Below are 24,157 nucleotides of genomic sequence, written 5' to 3'. Positions count from 1 at the left end.
TCCCTGGGCATATCCTCGGGAGTCCTTGCCACAGGGAGATGCCTGCCTCTACACTTCTTGTTGGCATCCAATCAAGTCTACGAAGTGATCACACCAGAAAAGGTAGGAGGTGGTTCCCTCTACAGACCAGAGAAAACACTTGATCTCCTCACACGAGGCATCAAAGGAGAAAACACACACACACACACACACACACACACACACACACACACACACACACACACCCTGTACTTGGTGTTAAGAGAGCCAGAGAATGTAGCCTCCTACCCATCTGAATAGTGGCCCCAGTCACCTGAGGTAAAGATTCTTGGTGACGTGTATGTCATGATGAACCAAAATGCCCTTCAGAAACAGTAAGTGGCGAAAGATTTATTGGGGGTCACAGCTTCAAGGGATTTCAATCCATCGTGGCAGTGGTGTCTCAGTCTATGGTGGTGGCTGCTCACAGGCTGGTAGATGAAGAAGCAGAAAGCCTTGCAGCCTCCCCTACCTCTGCCACTCACTGGGGAACAAGAACAGGAACACGCCAGGGACACGTCAGGGTTGGGACTGCAACAGAGACTGTGGCTCAGAGGAATCAAGAGGCGATATATTTGAGAGGTCTTTTGTGTCCCAGGGCCTGCCGTTCCGTCTAAAGGATATACCTGTTCCCATGTATCCTGGTGGGAGGTTAAGAAACACCACCACGAGGCTCAGGCTGTGGCAGATCTTGGACAGTGGCAAGGCCTGCCTCACGTGCGCAGAGCCCGGGGAGATAATGTAGAGTGGTCACCCTCAGAGCAGAGCACGCCCGCACCATTCACCCACAGAGGCTCCCTAAGAGAGAGCCCAGACTTCTTGGAAAAGGAGACAGAGCAGTTCCCAGCAGTTTGGATCCTAGTTTTGTCTGAATGTTTATATTTAAGGACATTATTATTGTCTCAAAACGTTGGATGCCTTTAATGCGATATGGACATTGAAGGGCAGAATTAAATCACCTGCAGGTAATTTTTAAAAAAAATGCTCTGCCTTCTGTTTTGAAGCTTCTGGTCATACAGCATATTAGAAGCAACTCTCCTATGCCCAAGTTCAGTACATGCTACCCTGTGTGTGGATGGAGGTCACAAGCAAGTAGTCTCGAACTAAGGCTTAGGGATTAGGGTACAGAGAGAATTCTGGGGTGGGGGACTGAGGGGAGGCCACGGGCAGGTGAAGAGAGAGGGAGAATCCAAGAGACAGAAGACAGGGTGGCAACTGTGGTTTGAGTCTTGTTCAACAACTCCGGCTGCAGTTGAATTGGCTTGTGATGAAAGCGAAACAGGATTCTGGCTGGGGAGGTGGCTCAGTGGGTAAAGGCATGCTGGGCAGCTTGCAATCATAGGTACCGAGTTCAATTCTTAGAAACCATGGTTTTTTGTAGTAGTTTTGGTTTGGTTTGGTTTTATTAAGCTGAGTATAGTGGCATATACTGTAACCCCAGTGCTGGGGACGCAGAGATAGGAGGGTCCCTCGAGGGCTCCCTGCCCAGCTGACCTAGGTCGATTCAGAGCCAGTGAGACACGTTGTTTTAAAAGAAAGGTGAACTGTGCCTGAGGGATAATGCCCAAGGTTATCTTCCAACATACACGCATACACATACAAACACACATGTGCATAGGTACATACATAGGCACACACATGCATGTACACACAGTTGCACACTGATGGACACACCCATGAACACATGTGCACATGTTTGCACATACAAACAAACCCATACACATCTATGAACACACACACATGCACACATGTGCACATATGTGCACACATGCATGCACACAAACATGCACAGACACAAAGACCATTAAGAGACAGCTAGGTCTGATGACTCGGCCCTCCTGGATGCATTAGATCTTTGATTGTGAGCACGGGTTAACTATTAATGAACGAGGAGGCAAGTGCTCTCCTTTTCCTCTCCCCATTTCATCTTCCTCGTTCAAACTTTTTCAATGTAAGGGCAACTCCATATTTTCACACTGCAAGAGGACACTCAAGAAGGGTCATAGGCTCTTGGTCTTGCACTTCCCAGCCTCTAGAGCCTTGAGACAGGCTTCTATTGTTTTTAATTTACTTAGTGTGTGGTATCTTGTGATAGCTCTGAAGAACACTCAGATGTGTGGGGGGTGGGGGGGGAGTAGAAGTAGGAAGGAGTGTGCTGGGGAGACTGATTCTCCACGGTGTGGAGTCAGCGAGATGTCAGGAGCCTCAGGAGCCTCGCTTTTGACATTAATTTGCCACCAAGTTATCTTCTCACATACACGCATACACACACAAACACACATATGCATAGGTACATGCATGTGCACACACATACATGTACACATGCATACATACATGTACACACATACATATGTACATACATACCAGGTCCATCGCAGCAGCAGCATCTGAAAGATGTCAGGCTGCAGTTAAACAGGAATGGGGAGGGGAGGGAGTCTTGATTAGGACTTCTTGGGTCACAGAAAGGACAGTTGGGATGTTTAAGGTCACTTTAAATCCCAGAAGTATAACAAGCACGCACAGCTGGAAAGCTCGCATTTCCATCCTTTACACAGGGCACAGCCCTGGGCCCCTTGAGGTGTGGGTGGGAGGGGATGGCTGCTTAAACCGAGCCAGTCTCTGAGAGCAGCCCCCAGCTCCCACACTCACTTGGGCCACCTGTCAAAAGCAGGGCAATGCTCCCTCTCCTACACCACCATCCTCAAGTGTGGATCCTCTGGTTGTCTTCCAGGACCTGCCTGGCTCGGGGACTCCTGGGGCATCTCACAGACCCAGCCAGCTCCAGAATGGGGCACAGAGAGCAAGTTGGGTGCATAGCCTCATTTTTCTCTTCTGCTTAACATGAACTGTTAGCAAAGGATAGTCTCTGATATCCCTTGAGGGGAGACCACCATGTAGTCCAGAGGTGGGGATGGCTGGCAGGGGAGCAAAGTGTAGCCCATGCTAGGCAGAAGGCAGTCCTTGCTTACTAATGGAACGGGGTGATGGGCCACTTTGCTACAATAGTATCGACTCAGGACATCAGGATACAATGGAATAATAACAAAATTATCTTTAATGAAAGATAACCTGGGAGGGGTGTGGGGGATTTTGGGGGTGAGTGGGGATGGGGTTATGGGGGGTAATCCAGCATGAGGACTTGAGTTTAATTCTCAGCCCTCAAGTGAAATGGTGGGGCGGGTGCTGTGCTCCTGTAACTCCAGTTCTGGGGAAATGGAGTCAGGAGCATCCCTGAGGTGCTGGCCAGCCAGCCTAGCAGGATTTGGTGAGCTCCAGGTTGACTGAGAGACCCTGCCTCATAATACAAAAGTGGACAAAGATTGAGAAAGACACCTGGTTGCTCAGGATTGTACATGAACCCCGATATATACATGCCCTCATACACACACACACACACAAACACACACACACACACACACACACACACAAACTTTCATTAATAAGAAAATGCCTTGAAGTCATTTTTAAAATATATTCTTTCTCTTTTGGAGTTCCCCTGACCAGATTATGGGATAAGTAAGAAACATAGACTCCAAGCTAGGGTGAAGGGTTTATCATCTGACAGATCAGAAGAGTTGATTTGGGTTGTGTCAATTGCTGTCATGAGGGTGGGAGGGTACCCTCAGGTATACAGGTCGTGACTTCTTCCACCACAGGGACATTGTAAAGGGTCAAGCCTGGGACACAGGGGTCACAGCTAAAGGGTCACCATTGTTGCCAACTGTGGCCAATGCTTAAGAAAGCTTTAAAGATGGCAGATACAAAGTAACAGATTTCATTTATGACATTCTCAAAGGTGGATAGAATATACTTTGATCAGTCAACCCCTACTTCCCCTCACTTTAGCTGGTCCTCTGCAGCTTCCCAAATAGCTCCTGTTCTGTGTCTGTTGGGTGTGTGTGTGTGTGTGTGTGTGTGTGTGTGTGTGTGTGTGTGTGTGGTTTTAAAAAGATTTATAATTTTAAGTTAGGTGTCTATGCATGTGTCTCCACAAAATCCGGAAGAGGGCAATGGATCTCTTAGAACAAAGTTACAGGTGATTGAGTGCTGGGAACTGCATTCCGGTCCCCTACGTGAACAATTGTTCTTAACCACTAAACCATGTCTCCAGGACCTTATTCTGTATTTTAAAAATCTGTACTCAATGTGAGAAAAAATGTGCACCGTTTGGCTCCGACTGGCTTATTTCTCTTAACATGATCTTGAGGTTCACCTTTTTGTTTTTCAAATGATGGGATTTTATTCCTCTGTATGGAACAGTCATATTTTTAACCCCTCCTCCCAACAATAGAAAGGTCTATGTCCCTTGGACCTGGATGGAGTCTTTAATCAGAATCGTGTGGTGGGAGCAATGTCGCATCCATGTGGCCAAGGCTTTTCTCAAAGAAACAGGTAGGTTTTGCCTCACTCCTGAGAACATCAGAGCCTTGAATCTTGACTAGAATATGGCTACTGTGAGGCCACCATATGGTAAGGAAGCCCAAGTCACCATGAGAGTCTGTGTCTATGCTCTCGGGCAAACATCTCCCAGCTGGGCCTAGGCACCATCACAAGAGTGAAGGCTTCCCTCTTTAAGAATCTTAAAACGTGGAATCTGGCTGTCGAGAAACAAAGACGACACCACTCTGCTCTCTGAATCTAGAACCCTCATCCACAGACTCCAGGACCATGACAAAATGGCAGCTGTTTTAAGGTTTGACTCGTGGTGGGCTCGTGGTTTGAATGTTTTCCCACTGGTGGTATTATTCTCAGAGCTGAGGGGTGGAGCCTCAAGGAGGTGTGGTCTGGCTAGTAGAAGTGGTACCTTGCTTCTAGCCCTGCCCCCTCTCTTCTTTCTGGTCCACAGTGATGCGAACAACTTTTTATACAATCTCCCCAGCATGAGCTGAGCTACTCTTCCGGGATGAATTGAAATCTCATGAGACCACCAGCTACTTTCCTGAAGTCCCTTCTACTAGGATTGCTTCCACAGCAATACCAAAGTAACTCATACAGGGAACTTGGTTTGGGGCCATTTAATCCAGAATAGTAGATTACAGGCATAGGAGTCTTTGACATTATCAAGGGTTTTGTGTAGACACCATTTAATAAGACTCTCTAATGCCGTCTCCTGACTCCTGCAGGCACTGGGCATTCACATCAGGAATATACACACATACAGGTAAAACACCCATACATACAAAAAAATAAGTAAAATCTAAAAGTAAAGATTTGTGGAAGTTCTCATAGATGGTATAGACTGAATATTTGTGTCTCCTTAAAATTCACAGGTTCAAATCTAATCACCAGGTGATGGTATTTTTTAATACTGGATATAACCACCTACTTACACTTCTAGCCATGAGGAATAGAGCCTTCAAGCCATGGGGGAGGGGAGGTTGAGCCAGCATCCTCAGAAAGAAGGTTGACTTTGAGGAACAAGTCGACTCGACTACACCAAGGAAGAGACAGGACTGAGCGGAGGCTCTCAGCTGGTTAGTGCCTTCAGGGCAGAGCCTTTGTGAAGAGGATGAGTGACTTCCTCCGGCTCCAGAGATCTCCTATAACCATACAAGGCTTAGAAATACCATGGTTTATTATTCCTTAGTATACAACCAGGGAGATTGTGTCTATTGAGGAAGGCATAGAAAAGGTGCCCAAAAGGCACTTACTAAGTAGAAAAATGGGGGACAGATGAATGAATACATGGGCGGATGGGTGGATGGATGGATGGATGGATGGATGGATGGATGGATGCATGGATGGGTGGATGCATGGATGGGTGGATGCATGGATGGGTGGGTGGGTGGATGGATGGATGCTATATATAGTTTTCACCCACCATGAAAGGAAACAATTTCTCATCATCAATAGCCCAGCAATTAAAGATCATTGGAAGCCTGGCTTTTCTGCCACAAAGCAAGGGGCCTGGGAATTATTAAAGAGCTTCTTGTTTGTTTGTTTTGTAAATGAAAATCAGAGCCCAGGAAGCTTGCTGAAGCGGGCTGCAGAGCTGGCTGGGGTTTAACCCTTCAGTATCCCTGGAACTGCATGGTATCTGCTCTTCAGGAGGCAGACCTGAAACAGTGAGGAGAGGGAAAGGCTGGTTGGGTGGCATCCTATCCTCCGTTCAATTCAAGCATTCTGGTTACCGGGCTGTGCTTCTAAATGGTTCAGTCCTGGGAACGTTTAAGGAAAAAAACACCTTGATTTCTCTGCACACTAATGTCTCCATCTGAAACTTGCAGATCAAGATGTTCAGCTCCGGGGTTGGGGATTTAGCTCAGTGGTAGAGCACTTACCTTGCAAGTGCAAGGCCCTGGGTTCGGTTGTTCAGCTCCATTATTCCCCACCACCAACATCAGGTAATGCCAGGGAAGGGAAAACTCATTCAGTAAATGGCTCCTTTGAGGGACAGGCACATTTAGAATCCTGAGGTGTTGCAAGAGGGAGGGCTTTGCTGCTGCATCTAATAATAATTCCAGTAACCGTGGAAGTGGTCGTCACTATCCGCCAATGTGTGCACTGTGTGATTTGAAGCCTGACTCTAACAAAACCCCGTCTACGATGGGAAAATTGAGGCACCAAGAAGTTAAACCATCGGTCTAATCCCTTATGGCCTGTAACTGGTGGATTAGGGCTTGTGGTAGTCTGAATAAAAATTGCCCCTTAGGGAGTGGCACTATTAGGAAGTGTAGGCTTCTTGGAGCAAGTGCAGAGGAAGTGTGTCACTGGGAGTGGGCCTTGAGGTCTCAGATGCTCAACCCAGGCCTAGTGGCTCTCAGTCTTTTCCTGTTGGCTGAAGATTCAGATGTAGAACTCTCAGCTCCTTCTCCAGCACCGTGTATGAGTGCATGATGTCATGCTTCCCACCATGATGATAATGGATTAAGCCTCTGAAACTGTAAGCCAGGCCCGGTTAAATGTCTTCCTTTTTAAGAGTTGCTGTGGTCATGGTGTCTCTTCACAACAATAGGAACCCTAAGACAGGGTTCAAACATTGGAGTAGGAGATCGGCATAGCTGTCTTACCCCTGTCCCATGGCTGCTCCTTGGTCTACCTTCCCAGGATGACCTGTGTCTACCCTGAAGTACCTCAAGAGGGTAAGGTTATTAAAAAGTGGATCTGACCAGAACCAAGAAGATTTTAACATCTGAACTCAGGATCAGGTTCTCATGTTCCCCAAGACTTTGAGTTCTTTATTCTTGATCCTCACGTTCATCCAAACTGTCACCCCACGAGGCCATGCAAGATGTTCTGATCAGTGTGTCACGATAGTCTTATACCAGAGGGCAGGCACAAGCTTCCAGGGCCAGCGAGTTGGCTGGGCAGGTAAAGGTGATTGCCACCAGGACTGAAGACCTGAGTTCAACCCCTAGGACTCACACAGTGGAGGGAGAGAACCAACTCCTGCAAAATGTGCTCTTTTTTTTTTTTTTTTTTTTTTTTTTTTTTTTTTTTTTTTTTTCGGAGCTGGGGACCGAACCCAGGGCCTTGTGCTTGCTAGGCAAGCGCTCTACCACTGAGCTAAATCCCCAACCCCAAAATGTGCTCTTTTACATGCACACCTGTGCCTGTGTGCCTGTGTGAGTGCATAGACAGACAGACAGACAGACAGACAGACAGACAGACAAATGTTAGAAGATATTTTAAGTGATTTTTTAATTCCAAGGAATTGCATGGAAAACTGTTGGGCCTTTGACTGTAGGGACTGGAGGCTGATAGTCAACATCATCTTCCCCAGGCCACCCCCAGGCATCTAGACTGTTACAGCACGACTGGCAAAGACACTCCACAGCTAACCCAGCTAGCAACTCCTACGATGTCCGTGTCAAGGCACAACAGCTGTTTGCTTGAAAAACAGCCAAACAATAGACTCCATGCGATGACTTCCCGTTGTCTAGAAACTTCCAGAATAGCAGCGACCTATTGAAAGTTTCTCTTTGCACAATGCTTCTTCCCTTTCCCTTTCCAACAGAATGAGTTCCTTATGCATTCTCTTCCTTTCTAGGAAGCCAGATAGATGTCCCCAGCAAGGATCTCCAAGTGGGGTGATAGAGAAGTGTCAGTAAGAAGAGACAAGTGAGCACAGGTTAAGAAAAACGACCAGAGCTTAGAAGGGTCTTATCCAAATGCCTGAACGGAAAGGCCTTCCCTCTGTGCATATATGCATCTTGCAGGAGTGTATGTGCCTGCACTCATACACATGGGCATTCATGGGTGCTTAGGTGCGGCATGGCGTTATGATTAGCTTTGTCGACCTCATCCAATCTAGAATCCTGTAAGAAGAGTCTCAGTGAGGGATTGTCTACATTGGGTTGGCTTGTGGAGAGGGGTGGGGACTCTGCCCACTGTGGGCAGCACCATTCCCTAATCAGGAGGTTCAGAACCGTGTGAGAGTGGAAAACCCAAACTGAATACAAACAAGCAAGTGGATGAACATGCCTGAGGCTGTTCCTCTGTGCTCTTGACTGTGGATCTGCTGTAGGACCAGCCAATCTAAGTTCCTCCTAACTTGAGTTCCCTGCAATCGCAAGCTTAAAAAAACAAACCAAAAAACAAAAAAACAAAAAAACAAAAAAAACCAACCAAACAAAAAAAAAAACCCAAGAATCTTGCTTGTTAGGATACTCTATCTCTAGATCAAATGTATACGTTTCATGCATCCTGAATTTCCCTATCTTCCCTCAACAACACACCAACATCTTTCTAGTGGAAGAAGGGACAGGCCTGCTGCCGCCACAACCCCCAGATCCATCCGCCGCTGTCCAGATCCATCCGCCGCTGTGCATAGGTAGAAGCTCTTTTCTTCTCAGGACGGTCCTTTCAACTGCTGACAACTCGGAGCCTCAGCCTAGCCCACCCCAGTCCCCTGAAAACTCATCCGGTGGCGCCGCACAGACAACAGCTCCGTGAGTGAAGAATCTGAGTGTCACGGCTCAACAGATGGGAGTCCAGATGCCGTCTTGACCTCAGGCGGCCCTCAGCGATCTTTTTCCTCTTAGTCCTAATTTCTTCTTCTGTAAAATAGAAGCGGCGGGCGTCAGAAGAGGTGGCTTTATGTCTTAAGCACTTTGTGGTGGAGGTGCCGTATGTGTTTTCCCACCCTTGGACAGCACCTCCTGAGGAACCCCAATGCACAGGGCTGCTAGAAACCACTGCTTAGGCTCAAGGAAAACCAGTAGGTTCTTCCTGATGCTCCGAATACAGGGGATCCAGGGAACCCTCGCTGTGCCTCTTGGTTCTCCTTCAGCCAAACAGCAAGTCCACACACACACGCACACACACACACACACACACACACACACACACACTTCATTCACACAGAAACACACCCCTATATACACTGCTTCTCACCCCTATCTTGGTCCTCTTTCAACTCACACAGAAACCTCACATACACCTACACCATGCCTCTAACCTTCATCCACACAGAAACACAGACACATACCTACACACACACACACACACACACACACACACACACACACACACACAGTGCTCCCCCACCTTTGTCTACACAGCAAGCTCTCCCCTTCCCCTGCCTTGTTTAGCAATCTGAATTTTCTTTCAAGACACCTACTTACCCTTCAATAGAGTTAACCAACAGAAATGTGCTATCTTTACCATCCCCCAAGACTCCCATCTATTTTTATAAAGAGGAGGCCAACTGAGTTAGCTATGCAATAAGAGATGGTGGAGTTGTCTGCTGTGGGGTCTGAGCCTGAGGGACACCATGTCTTCCTACTTCACACAGAGCAGGAGGGTGATCAGGGCCCTGTATCGTCCAGCCAACATGTTCTCCTCAAAGTAATCAGGTTGCAGAGAGAAATGAGAGGAGCTGGTGAAACAGCTATAAAACACTTGCCAAGCATCCATAAGGACCTGAGTTCAATCCCCAGCATCTGTTTAAAAGGCCCGGTGTGACGGCCCCTATCTGATATCCTAAAACCAGGGAGGTGAAGACGGGTGAAGCTGTGGGGGTCACTAGCTGGCCAACCTCATCAAATCAGGGAGCTCCAGTTTCAGTGAAAGATATATCTCAAAATTAAGGTGGAGAAGAAAACATGCAATTGACCTCCAGATTCCACATGTACACGCTTGCATGTGTACCTAACACACGCACACCACACACACACACACCTCTTACAATAAGATCATCTTTGAATCAGCGTCCCCTAAATCCAAAGACAAAGGGCGCAGAAGCTTGCTTGTACACGGGCGAATTCATGTGCAGATGGAGGCAGACAGGGAGAGAGGTAGCTACCGGGCAAGGGGCACCTGGTGCCATCGGAAATTGGATGGGCAGGAAGGATGCCCTCTGAAGCCTCCAGAGGGTCTGGTCCGAGGAATACAGGACACTCTGAGCTCCCACCTTGCCTGTTTCTTCCCATCATTTCCTGAGAGACCCCCAGAAAAAGTAAGGATGTTTCCCTACTTGGGGAACTAAACTGCAACTTTTGGTTGCTATTTAAGAAGAAGGAGGAGGAGGAAAAAAGGCAGCCTCATGAATAAACCATGGTTTGTGATTTTTTTTTTTTAAGCTATAATTCCAGGGTGAATCAATGGCTGGAACTTCCAGGCTTAATGTGAGCCAGACCCCAGAACCCAGCCTCGTTGTTTCTCCCTCTCTCTCCCTCCTTCTCTTCCTCCCTCCCCCCTCCCCTCCCTCTATCCCTCCCTCCCTCTTTCCTTCCCTCCCTCTCCCTTCCCCCCCCCTCTCTCTGCTGAGGACCAAAAAAGCCGTCTGCTAAACTTCTAGAGCACCCTTTGCCTTTTTGACCCTTCAACTTGTCTTGAACTCCAGGAGGGGAAAAAAATGGAGAAATGGTACCAAGAGAACTATATATAAGTCCTGGGTGTGTAGGGCAGAGAAGGGGAGGGGCTGTTGGGGGAGGAGACTCACCATGAACTTGGGGCCTCAAACATTCATTCACTTGAGAAGGAAACAAGAGAAAAAGAGGGGGGGGACTTTCATTTAATGGAATTAGTAAATATTTGTTGCTCGGTTTCAGGCCCTGTCCCCCAGGGAGATATCTGGAGGAAGAGGGGGAGGAGGGCAAATAAAAGAAAAGAGAAGCTACTTTTCTGCTCCTTTATTTTCTGCAGAGACGCTAAGCAGACGAACCGGAGGATTAGAATGAGGCCTTGTGTAGCTGCCGAAGCAGGAAGTTGGGGAGGGGGGCGCTTTGCGGCCTGGAGAGGGCTGTAGAGGGGAAGCCTCCGGGCAGGCTGTGTGATGGGAACTTCATGCCTGCTTAAAGAAATGATTGCTGGCCTCACCCCTGAGCCTATGAAGTCCTTGGATGGCCTCCTAGAGCTCAGAGACCCCAGGCTGGGGCTGTGCAATTGAGAATTCAGGGAGGAGAATAAGAAAGTCTCAGAGAAGGGGGCTGGATGTGGACAAGAGGCAGAGAGACATAGAGAGAGCTCAGGTTGGGGGTTGGGGTAGTGATCGGCACATGGATGAAGAAGAGACAGTGACAGAAAGAGTGGTGGATGAGGAGCTGGAGACAGAAAGGGAACCCGAGGAGACAGGCAGGAAGAGGCAAGATAAAGGGGCCCTGTCGAGTTTAGGAAGATAGATAAGAAGCTTAGGTGGAGACAGAGGGGTAGAGCTGGATAGGACCAGCCTGGGCAGAGAGATAGGTGAATGAGAAGAGAGAAGGAAGTGGGGGTGGGGTGGGGGAGATAGGGAGAAAGGGCAAGCCAGGTGGGATCACAGAGATACCAGAGGGACAGAGAGATGGAGAGATGCTGAAATCCCTACTGTGAGGAAAGAGCGAGCAGGCAGTTGGGGAGAAAGACACAGAGACAGAGTCACAGACACCAGCCAAAGAGAATCAAGAATCTGGACAAAGAAAAAGGGACCCAAGGATCCAGGCGGGACCTTCTTGCACAGGGGGATGAACTTTAGTGAGTTTCTTCAGATTCTTATTAGCCAGACCTAGAGTAAAGTCCCAAACAGTTGCTGGTTTAGTTATAAAAGAAATACCAGAAGTGGGGTGTGCCTGTCATCTCTGCATTTGGGTGGTTGAGGCAGGAAGATCAGGAGTTCAAGGCTAACCTTGGCTCTATGGGACAGTAAACAAGCACATAAGGAAGACCGTAGTCATTGAGGTAAACAAAAGCACAGGGAATGAGAGGCAGTGCCCTTCCTGGAAGCTGAGTCTCTAGCCTCAGTTAACTTGATTGTAAGCCAGAGTCAAGGCCAGCCTGGTCTACGGAGTGAGTTCAAGGCTATACCAGGCAACCTATCAAGGCTCAGTCTCAAAATGAAAAATCAGAAGCGTAAGAATGGGGGCTGTGGCGCAAGGCCCTGGGTTCGGTCCCCAGCTCTGAAAAAAAAAGAACCAAAAAAAAAAAAAAAAAAAAAGAATGGGGGCTGTGGCTCATTGGTAGGGTTTTTGCTAGCACATAGGAGACCCCAGGTTTGATCCCCAGAAAAGGATCTTCAAGAAAATGTAGCTTGGCCGATTTTCAGGAGAAAGAGCTAGTTTCTTGGAAGACAGAAACTACATGTGTTCTTTCTTGAGACCCAGCAATTGCTCTAGCTGGCATTTAGTGGTAATGGTTGAGAAGTTCTCTCCGTACGAACACTGGCACATAGATGTTGGCGGTGCCTACTCATAAAAGCAATCCTGTTTCCCCGTGGGTGACGACATACATTAAACTAGGGTATGTCCAGGATATGGAATATTATTCTTCCCCAAGCAATCAAATAGAAGCAAGCTAGCCCACCATGGAAACAGCGGGTAAAAGATATAAGTGCATGCTAGGCAATGGAAGGGAACAATCTCAAAGGCTACAAATTGCAAAACTAACTCTAGAACATTCTGGAAGGGGCAAGATTATGGAAAGATCAGTGCTCACTGGAGGCTAGCTCGCTGGAGGAAGAAGGGGTGAGGAAGCCTTTGATAACGCCAGTGAAAATACAGGCATGGATGTTTGGTTTGCGCCCGTGTGTGTCCTTATGAACAGATCAAAAAACGATCCTCCCATGCAGGATTTGGGGAATTAATATGCTGTGTCTGAGTGACGTCACCACTTGCCAACGCACCGCTCTGCAGGGGCTGTGGACAATCCCCGATACTGAGCATGCTGGGAGACACTGAGCATGCCGGGAGAGAAAGTGGTTGGGAAATCTCTGTACGCTTCTCTGCCTCCTGATTTCTCTGGGAACCGAAAAACATCTCTAAAAATAAGTCTTTAAAAATTAAACAGAAATCCGATCCGGAAGATAGACACAAATCCAGACGAATCTGCAGGCATGTTTACCAGAACGAGGGCGAAACTTCCAGCTCAAAGATGGAGACCTCGGAAATGGATTCTTTCCGTCAAAAATAAATAAATAAATAAATAAATAAATAAATAAATAAATAAATAAATAAATAAATGACAGACCAGAGGCAGAGGCAGAGGCAGGAGGATGACTGCCAGTTTGAGGCTAACTTGGTTTACATAGCAAGTTTCAGGCTGGCCAGAGCTATGTAGCAAGACCTCATCTCCAAAGCAGCAACAGGGAGGGGAAGATGACTCAGTTAGCAAAATGCTGGCTGCACACCATGACAACTTGAGTTCAATCCTCTATAATACACACTTGAAAAATAAAAAGAAAACAGACATGCAAACAACAACAACAGCAGTAGCAGCGGCAGCAGGCAAGGGGGAATATGGGAAGCTGGAGATGGGGATTCCCTGGTTCCCTAGGCTTGTTTTCCAGCCAGCCTACCAACTTTAGCAAGCTCCAGGAAAAAAGGAAGGAAGGAAGAACCCCCAAAATGAAGATGGACAGCAATTAAAAACATATACATACTTATACACACAAACACACACACATACACACATACACACATGCACACATATACATACACATGTACCACATACATATACACATGCATACACACATACAAACACATACATAAGTACACACACATATATACCACATACACACGCATGCACACACATACATACACACACACACACGTGTGTACATCAAACAACAACAAAAACTCACCATGAGATTTTCTGGATATAAAGTTAATAGTAATGACAAATATTACTATTGGCTAGGCATACTTTTGGCTAGGCATAGTGTCACACACCTTTAATTCCATCACTTAAGGGACAGAAGCAGAAGAATCTCTGTGAGTTTGGGGCTAGCCTGGTCTACAGAGTGAGTTCCAGGATAAACAGGACTATATAGAGAGACCCTGTCTCAAAGCAAAACAAAACACCCCTCTAAAATCATTTAAATATATTTTAATATACTCTAACCAAGAAGAAGCTGTGTGGAGACAAACTAGAACCTGTGGCCACCCAGTTTGCCCTGATCCCACAGGTGAACTTTAGTGTACACATTCTCCCTGGCATCTGTGGTCATTGGGCAGACCCTCGTGGTTACTACAGACCAGGGTGTGGACTCGAACACCTCACCCAGACTATCGCTCACTCTCACCCACTACCCTTTGGGTCCCACTGCTAAGACTTGTATCTCAAATGTCCTCCAAAGTATCCATGTGTTAAAGGCCGGGTCCCCAGGTGAGACGGCAGAGAGATGAAAGGCCCATGTTAAAAGAGTTGAGGCCTTTAGATCACTGGGACTGTGTCCTCACAGGAAACAGCAAAACCCAGCCCTTTTCCTTCCTCCACCTTGTGATTCCCACCAGGAGCCTGGCACTGGCTACTTACTACAGGACCCTCACTGACTGGAACCCCAGCTTGGGGTCTCCTCCATGGCTACTCTTCTTTAACCCTAACCCCAACCTTCATTATGAGTTGGAACCCTCTCCTCTTACCCATCTTGCACTCCACCCACCAAACAAGTTGGGACTTACTGAAGGACAGAAAGCCTAAACTGTCACCTTTGCTAAAGAGGGGCTGCTGGCCAGGTCAATGGCACCCAAGCCTGAAATCCACTCCCCTGCCTCAGTCTTGGGTCTTCCTTCAAAATGGAAAGATACAGTTCTACCAAAGTAGTTCCCACTCCAAGCAGCATCAGACAGGCATTTAAAAAATACATAGGTATTTATTTTTAGGGGCATTAAAAAATGAAAGCAAAAAACCTACAACCAGCACTTTAAATTCTCAGGAAGATGAGACCGATGGCACAGGACTTAAGTGGACTCATTGCTCTTCCAGAGGACTGGAGTTTGGCCACATCAGGCAGCTCATAGCTGCTTGTAACTAAAGATCTAAAGATATGGCACCCTCCTCATGCTTCTACAGGCACTGCACACAGCACACACACACACACAAACACACACATGCACAAACACATACATATACACATGCACACACACACGTGAACACATGTACACATACATGGATATACACACACAAACATGCACAAGCACACACACATGCATATGTGTACACAAAATGCATCTACACATGTGCATGCACCCACACATGTACACACTATGCACACAGCCACACACACATGCATATACACACATACACAGATGCACACATGCACTCACACATGAACACACATACATGCACACGAGCGTGCACCTATACATGTACACACATGCACATGTACACACAAATGTACACACTGTGCACACACTCATATACACACATAAACATGCACGTGCACACAAACACATGCATACACACATGCACACACACAGAAAAAATAGATTTTAAAATCAAGTCATCAACATTTATAGCTGAGCAAAAAACTTACTTCATCAACAAATGTGTGCTGTTTTGCAGAGTAGAATTCTAGCACAGTGAGGACTTCAATGAAATGATACATGGGAGTGCCAGGAACTCTGATCTTATTTTATAGATGGGGAAATTGGAGACTAAGGGAAGGGGTCATGACCCAAGGTCATTTGGCCAGTTGGAGTCATGGTTGAGACCAATAGCTGGGCCTGGGACAATCTGTCTGTCTGAGCCCTGACTCCCATGTGACAAGTGGAGCCAACTGCGAGACCAGGTGTCTGGGGGACATTGGGTAGCCGTGGATAGGCCTGGGATATAGGAGCCTCTGTCTGGTACATTGGCCCTTAGCTCAGGGTCATCTGCCATCCACAGACTAGCCTTCTCAAAGAGGTGTCATGTTAACCCCACATCTTCCAGGCTTTCTCATCTATGCCAGAAAAGTCAAAACAGAGAAGAGCTGAATTCTGGGGAGATAGATGGATCAGGGTTCTGTGGGCGATGGACCAGTCAATAAAGTGCTTGCTTTACAAGCATGAGAGCATGAATTTAACCCTCTGGTTTAAAAGGAAAAATCTGGGTGTCATGGCACAAGCTTTTAATTCCAGCACTAGGGGGTATGGGGACAGAAAGATCTCTGGGTCATCAGCGTCACATAGTCACAGTCCTGGAGTTACCACCATGTCCTACCTTTGCATCGGTTGTATAATGTGAACAAAGCACACTCACTGTGAGCCTCAATGGCGTTCATCTGTAAAATGGGCACAAATACCTTAACTGACATTTCAGTGGGATTAGGACAGTTTAAAAACCTTAACAGATGGCTCACTGCAGTTCTGATGTTCAATGGATGCATGCTGTTATGGACAGATAGTTGTCTGGGATTTCCTCCCCTCCTAGAGAACAATGTCTCATCTAACATTTGCTGTGTAACAAATCAACTCGAAATTTCAAAGCCTGAAACAAGGCAAGGTATACCTGGGTGTTTCTTCTCTGCATAGAATCAGTGGAATCCACTGCTCAGTTGGTGTTCAAGTCGGGTTGGGAGGCCAGGGTCTCACCTTTACATCCCCGCCCCTGTCTGTTTCCTAGGTAGCTACTCTTTCTGCATAGACACTTCCTGTTTGTTCAGTAGGGACGTGCAGTCTGACAATGGCTCCCAGAGCAAAAGTGGAACAGTCAGCTAAGGATTAGGATGAGCAGCTACATCACTGGTTAGAGTCCTTACTTCATTCACAGTAGGATCCCGAGTAACCCTGGTAATCCCAACTGTCTAAGCTACCACCTCACCCCTCCCTGTCCTTCCCCTCCCCTCCCCTCCTCTATCCTCCCCTCTGTCTTCCAGCTCTGTGGATAAGCTTTTCTCTCCTGTCCCCATTACCTTGGCCTGATTCATTTCTCCTCATCAGCCTAGGCCCCAGTTCAGCCATCACTGCCTGCACAGAGCCTTCCACCATCTCCTAGCAGGTGAGTCTGACTGGTGTGGGTCACAAGTTGCTGCCTCTGCTAGGCACAGATACAGCTGCACACAAAAGAGTGAACTTACTTAAAATCTGAGAAATTTTCATGCAACTGTGTGTGTGATTTGTGTGTTCTGTGGCAGATGGGTGTGCTTTTGTACATGTGTATGAGGATGAGAGGTGAGGCAGTTGATGTTTGGTGTTTATCTCTCTCTGTCTCTGTGTATCTCTGTGTCTTTGTTTCTGTCTCTATCTCTCTGTCTCTCTATCTGTCTTTTCCCTCTCTGTGTCTCTCTCCTCTCTCTCTGTCTCTGTGTCTCTGTCCCTCTCTGTATCTCTTTGTCTCTGTCTGTCTCCTCTCGGGTGTTTCTCTGTGTGTTTCTGTCTCTGTCTCTCTGTCTCTCTCTATGTCTATCTTTCTGTCTCTCTGACTATCTCTCTGTCTTTCTTTCCTCTCTCTGTGTGTCTCTCTGTGACTCTTTGTTTCTGTTTCTGTCTCTTTCTGTCTCTCTATCTCTCCCTTTTCTCTGTGTCTTGTTCTATGTCTCTGTCACTCTCTGTATCTCCCTTTCTCTGTTTTTCTCTGTTTGTCTCTCCTCTCTGTTTCTCTGTGTCTCTGTGTGTCTGTCTCTTTCTGTCTCTGTCTGTCTCTCTGTCCCTCTCTGTCTCTCCCTATCTCTCTGTCTCTGTCTCTCTTTCTGTCTCTGCCTCTCTCTCTCTCTCTCTCTCTCTCTTTCCTTCTCTCCTGCCCTCCAGAGTTGACTCATCCTCAATCTCTCCCCATAGCCAAGATTACAGTTGTGTGCTGCCACACCCGGCTCTTTTATTGGGTGCAAGGGATCAAACCCTGGGTCTCTTGCTTGCACAGTCAGCTCTTGACTCACTGAGGCAGCATATTTGTTTTCCTAGCTCAGTTGCACAATTCTCAAACAGGAATTTTGCAGATGACGATATCAGGCCATGATGTCAGTAGGTTGCTCCCCCACCATGAGAATGCTGGGGAGGTGGTGAGTGACTTTTCCAGCACTCTGTCCTTTCTTCCTGAGCCCCATCACCCTTGAGTAAAGTCCCGTATTTGGCCTGTTTTCTTCTATGCAATGACCTCGAAGAGCAGGGACAGGATCCAGTTTCCCCCAGACTCCTGGTCTGAAACACGAATCAGTACCTCATCACTACTCAGAAACCGTTCTCGGGCTCTCTTTGGTTCCTGTACTTAATTGCTTTGCTGTTGCTGTGATAAAAACGCCACGGCCAAAAGCCACTAATGAGAAAAGAGCTTCTTTTGCCTTATGATTCCAGAGAGATGAGTGCATCAAGGAGGCAAGGTGCTGTGGCAGGAGCAGAGACAGAGGCATTACATCTTCCACCACAGCCGTGAAGGAAAAGAGCACGCCTGAAAGTGGGGAGAAGATATAAACAATCAAAGCCCGCCTCCAGTGACATACTTCCTCCAACAAGGTCACATGATGAAGTTCCATAAATGCCTCCCCAACATTGCCAGCAGCTAGCAAGCACGTGCTAGAATCTTTGAACCCGTGGGGGACAATCTCACTTGAACACAGCAATCACTCTCATCTCCCACCGCCAGGATACATACGGCATATCCTCTGGGAAGCAGATGCTGGGATGGAGCCACTGGACAGAGCATTGCTGGAGGCAGACAGGAAGGAAGCGAATGAGGGTCAGGCAGAGGTAGATACCCAGGAAATCTACACAAAGGGACCAGCCAATCCAGTGGGTCTGTGAAGATGGGACAGTGCCTGTTTCTGCCGTGCCTGGGAGTTGTCTACTTCTCTTTCCCATTGATCCCTGTAGGGATGCTGATGCTGATGCAAAGGGGTGTCTCAGCTGAAGTCAGTACCAGGAGTGGGGTGGGAGCTGATGCCACTTGCCTTGCAGTGGGAAGTCCATCTTGACTGTGTCTTGTAATCATATTGCCTGGCCTTACTCTCCTTCTGCCTCCTTTTGGGGGTGCTGGGGATGCAGCTCGGGTGGTAAAGTACTTGTATAACGTGCCCATGCACAGGGCTCTGTGTTCCATCTTCAGCACTGCAGAAGCTGGACATGGGGGTGCACACCTGTCACCCCAGCACCTGAGGGGTGGACACGGGCGGATCAGAATTTCAAGTGCATCCTCAATTACACACCGCATTTGAAGTCATCCTAGGCTGCATGAGACCCTGACTCAAAACGTGGAGTAGAACCAGGAACTTGTCTTACAAGAAAAGTTAAAAGTTGAGAGGGGTAAATGAAACTGTGCATTCTGCAAATGTGAGCTAGGAAGAGTGGAACCTGCTTTGGAGTTCTGTGCTCAAACACATCCGTGGGCCAGTCTAGAAAATTCTCCTTCTCTTGTCCTAAGCAACTTCCCCAGATTCCAACCCCAATACACATCTTTAGAGGATTTCTGCACATCTTTGGCAAGTCCTGAACTCCAGAGACCTCAGAGGCAGTGCCCTGACCTCCAGGGATTTCCTAAGAAGAAATTCTAACACATCAATATTTACACAGACAGGCGCTGTCTGGGCTGGAAACAGGAACTATTGCCTTGTGTAAGAACAGCGGACCTTGGTTTAATGGGGGAGAAGTGGTCAGGTTATAAAGAGGCTGCTGTTAGTGGAAACAACACACACACACACACACACACACACACACACACACACACACACACACACACACACACACTGCTGGAAAAACACACTGGGAGAGTCAGGCTGCCCTACAAGTCCTCCTGGATACTTCTGTACACAAGTGGATGATGTAGTCTGCATGCCCTGCTGGATGGGCATGTGTACAGTGGTGACATTGGTCTCCAACATAAGCAAGGTTCAAGTGTCTGTGGGCTCCAGGCTAGAGCCATCTTGTGGCTTCCATACCCTGCCAGCAGAGAGGTTGAATGGTTTAGACTACAGGGCAGAGCCTGAGACAGTGGTCGGGAGAGCAGTGGAGGAAGAGCCATAGATGGGCAGGAAAGATACCATCATGCCAGATTCAGACGCACACTGGTTCACTTGTCTCTGTCCCTGACTGTGCTCTATGTACAAACTGCATGAAGCACTTCAAATACTTTACCTTGTTGTATCGAGAGGATCTCCTTCCCCGTGTGTGTGTGTGTGTGTGTGTGTGTGTGTGTGTGTGTGTGTGTGTGTGCATGAGTGTCCCCACTTCCCCAGTGCTGGCATTACAAGTGTGTGGTGCACCACCACGCTTTGCTTTTTACATGGGTGCTGGGGTTCAAACTCAGGTCCTCAGGCTCTGGCGGCAAGCACGCCACAGCACGGATCACCTCTCCCCAGCTTCTTGCTCCCATTTTGCTAATGAGAGAGACCTAAGGTTCAGTGACTTCCCCAGTGACAGAACTTTCAGGATAATTTGTCTTCAAGGTGTGGGCTTTTATCCAACAGATATAGCAAGTAGTCTGCCCACGGGGACAAATGGACTGAGAAGTAACAGGGACTCAGCCTGGTCTTAGGTTTCTCTAAAGAGGTGACTGAGACACCCAGGAGGGCTCTAGCAAGTAAGGGCCCCTGGACTTTGGACTTGAATCAGGTCCACAGAAACACCCCTCACCAAAGCACTGAAGAAAGTCATCGCCCGCCTAAAGCCATGGGAAGGGAAGAGTTTGCAGGTTGGGGGTTTGTGTGATGGAGATGCTGGGTTCTAGGATATCAGAGCTGCAGAGGAATCCTGCTGGCCCTGGGTGTTGTGTTCACAGATGGCCAGATTAAACCAGAAAGCACGGCAGGTATTTAAGAAAAGAGATGGCACGTTGGCATCTGTGCTCTTGAAAGCTGAAGGCAGATAGATCCGTGCAAGCCCGATAGAGGGGGCCGGGGGAAGTGAGGCTGAAAGACTCAAGCTAGTGGTTGGTCAAGTCATCCCTGATGAGTTAGGAAGGGTCTTCTGGTCCTCTACCCCACCCCTTGGGGTATCCGATGCCTCTGACAAGCACAAAGGGAGGGCAGCTTCACCCCCACATTAACACCTGTCTCTGCGACATAAAGAGGCCATGGCCGAGAATGGTCAGGGAATGACCTTACAGGCGACTCGGACCACAGACAGCTGCTCCAAAGGTCTTCACATCTTATATCTGCTCTTCCTATGTATTCTGCAGGCTCAGTGTTGACAGGGGGATCCGTCCCTTCATCCCTCTCCCCGGATAATCCCATGGCTGCTCTGTCTCCAGGGTCCTGGGAGGCAGAACGAAGGTCTGGCAAAGATTTTCTCTCTCCCTAACTGAAATAAAAGACAATTTTCCCCGATGCTTTCCGCTCTGTGAACGCCAGCCACCCTCTGCAGCGAAGTCCCGGTTTCCATTAATACTATTACTAGGGATGGCATTTCCTCTGACTGTCGTCTCTTGTTTTTCCTCCTCCTTAATTCCCTAATTTGTCCTAATATGCCCATTCCCTGTGCATCAATTCATCCGTGAAGCCGCCCCATTTCCAGGTCCCTCTGTCCTCATCAGCCGAGTCTCCGTCTCCCACAGAAATTACTGGGAGGTGGCTGCTGGCCCGCAGGGGAGGAAATAGAATTAGGGGTCGTATTAATTGGGACATCAAGTCGGATTTTGTTCCAGGCAACTTCCTTCCGCTAACCACTTTGAAGCTTCCCCTCTGTGGCTCTGTTTCTCATTAGATGGAACTCTTAATGGTGAGTGGTGTTTACACGCGGTGCAAACATGTCATGCCCCGGCTGTTGGCCAGGCAGGACGGCTGATGGGTGAGGCCAAGAAGTGTGTGTGTGGGGCACACGGAGGTCCAAGAGGGTTTAGGGTGGAGCTTGGAGATGTCACCCAGGAAGGCCACAGGGAAGCATAAGGTAAAATGTGTGGTGGGTTGCAGTAGGACTCCACCCATGCATCCACTCTGTGCAGTTGCCAAAATCTGCAAGTTCCTTCACCCACAGACAAAAATTAATTTCTTGTCCTTTTTACATCTGTGTGAATGCATGTACACATTTTTCCTAAGCAGCCATGGGCTTGATATTCCACCAGAATCTTGCTAACTCGGTAAAGCCAGTGTCCCACCTGACACATAAGAAAGGGATTGACATTACCCCTTACCTGTCTTCACTTAGCATGTAACTGCCCACTTAGCACGTAACTGTCTCGTCCGACCCATCTACCCCATTTCTCCAAAAGCCCCACCAGCTTGTGCCTCTGTGGAATCCTCACTCAAGGGTGACTTTGCCAGCTCCAAGTCAAGGCTACTCAAACTGGTCTGTGGAAGGCAATTTGTTTGTCCAGTGAGGCCGCCAAAACCACCAGCCACACTTGCTAGAGAGAAGAAAGGCAGAGAAGGAACCATCTAAGGACATCCTGGGGCTCTGAAGAGCCTGACCTCAGAACAAACCCCAGAGATTCTAATCCTGGACTTCTGAGGTTCACAGTGGGTGGGCTACTTTCTAATCCACAGGACCAGGAACTCCCAGGAAGGAAACTCTTAGGTCTAGGAGGAGGAGGTCAGGTCCTAAGACTGCCCAGCCAATGCAAATACCACAGCCAGCTCTGGGCAAGCCATGAGTCTCCAGAAGCAACCAGGAGCCAAAAAAGAAAAGCAACCAGAGCTTAGACAGCCAAGCCAAGAAACCCATCCGAGGGCACTGGATGGCTACTAAACCTCAGAGTTGCTTCTTACAAGGTAGAAAGGAGCCTGGGGGTGTTTCCTTTTATCTCTGCCTTTCCTCTTCCTCCCCCTCCTCCTCTTCCCCCTCCTCCTCTTCCTCCTCCTCCTCTTCCTCCTCCTCCCCCTCCTCCTCTTCCCCCTCCTCCTCTTCCTCCTCCTCCTCCTCTTCCTCCTCCTCCTCTTCCTCCTCCTCCCCCTCCTCCTCCTCCCCCTCCTCCTCCTCTTCCCCCTCCTCCTCTTCCTCCTCCTCCCCCTCCTCCTCTTTCTCCTCCTCCTCCTCTTCCTCCTCCTCCTCCTCCTCCCCCTCCTCCTCCTCCCCCTCCTCCTCCTCTTCCCCCTCCTCCTCTTCCTCCTCCTCCTCTTCCTCCTCCTCTTCCTCCTCCTCCTCTTCCTCCTCCTCCCCCTCCTCCTCCTCCTCCCCCTCCTCCTCCTCCCCCTCCTCCTCCCCCTCCTCCTCCTCTTCCCCCTCCTCCTCTTCCTCCTCCTCCTCCTCCTCCCCCTCCTCCTCCTCCCCCTCCTCCTCCTCTTCCCCCTCCTCCTCTTCCTCCTCCTCCTCCTCTTCCCCCTCCTCCTCTTCCTCCTCCTCCTCCTCTTCCCCCTCCTCCTCTTCCCCCTCCTCCTCTTCCTCCTCCTCTTCCTCCTCCTCTTCCTCCTCCTCCTCTTCCTCCTCCTCTTCCTCCTCCTCCCCCTCCTCCTCCTCCCCCTCCTCCTCCTCCCCCTCCTCCTCTTCCTCCTCCTCTTCCTCCTCTTCCCCTCCTCCTCTTCCTCCTCCTCTTCCCCCTCCTCCTCTTCCTCCTCCTCCTCCTCTTCCCCCTCCTCCTCTTCCTCCTCCTCCTCTTCCTCCTCCTCCCCCTCCTCCTCTTCCTCCTCCTCCCCCTCGTCCTCTTCCTCCTCTTCCTCCTCCTCCTCTTCCTCCTCCTCCCCCTCCCCCTCCTCTATCATCATCATTGTCACCATCACCATCATCATCGTCGTCGTCACCATCACCATCACCATCACCATCACCATCACCATCACCATCACCATCACCATCACCATCACCATCACCATCACCATCACCATCCGTAGAGATAAAGGAGAAAGACAGACGTGGAGGCATGAACAGACTGCCGAGAGGCCCAGTTTTGTCCTCATTTGGACTGAGGCAGGGGACTTAAAGGAGTTCTTCTCTGGGCCCATGTGTTAGGATGGTGTCTTAATTTTGCTTATGTGGCTGTGCTTAAAATCGCCGGACAAAAGCAGCTGAAGGAGAAAGGGGTTTATTTGCCCCCAGTTTCAAGCCAAGGTGGTGGAGTCTGAAGTAGGTGGTCATATCGTACCTCCAGTTAGCAGCATATTCAGTTAGAGCGGGGAGCGGTCTTTAAAGGCGGGCGAACGCGCATGCGCACTCACGCAGGCCAGTAC

At 48.6% G+C, this 24,157-nt stretch overlaps 1 long non-coding RNA gene across 1 annotated transcript; it reads right to left on the bottom strand.

The window, feature by feature from the left end:
- Positions 1-15,713: 15,713 nt before the first annotated feature.
- LOC120095858 (uncharacterized) lies at positions 15,714-24,123 on the bottom strand. The gene is made up of 3 exons (XR_005491732.2): positions 24,073-24,123; positions 18,724-19,219; positions 15,714-18,519 (listed from the first exon to the last, which is right to left on the bottom strand). It is a non-coding gene; the product is annotated as an uncharacterized LOC120095858 (long non-coding RNA).
- Between the last annotated feature and the right edge of the window lie 34 nt (positions 24,124-24,157).

The sequence above is a fragment of the Rattus norvegicus genome, chromosome 12 (assembly GCF_036323735.1).
Source record: "Rattus norvegicus strain BN/NHsdMcwi chromosome 12, GRCr8, whole genome shotgun sequence".
Classification (NCBI taxonomy): domain Eukaryota; kingdom Metazoa; phylum Chordata; class Mammalia; order Rodentia; family Muridae; genus Rattus; species Rattus norvegicus.
This window is presented reverse-complemented; position numbering and strand designations above follow the sequence as displayed.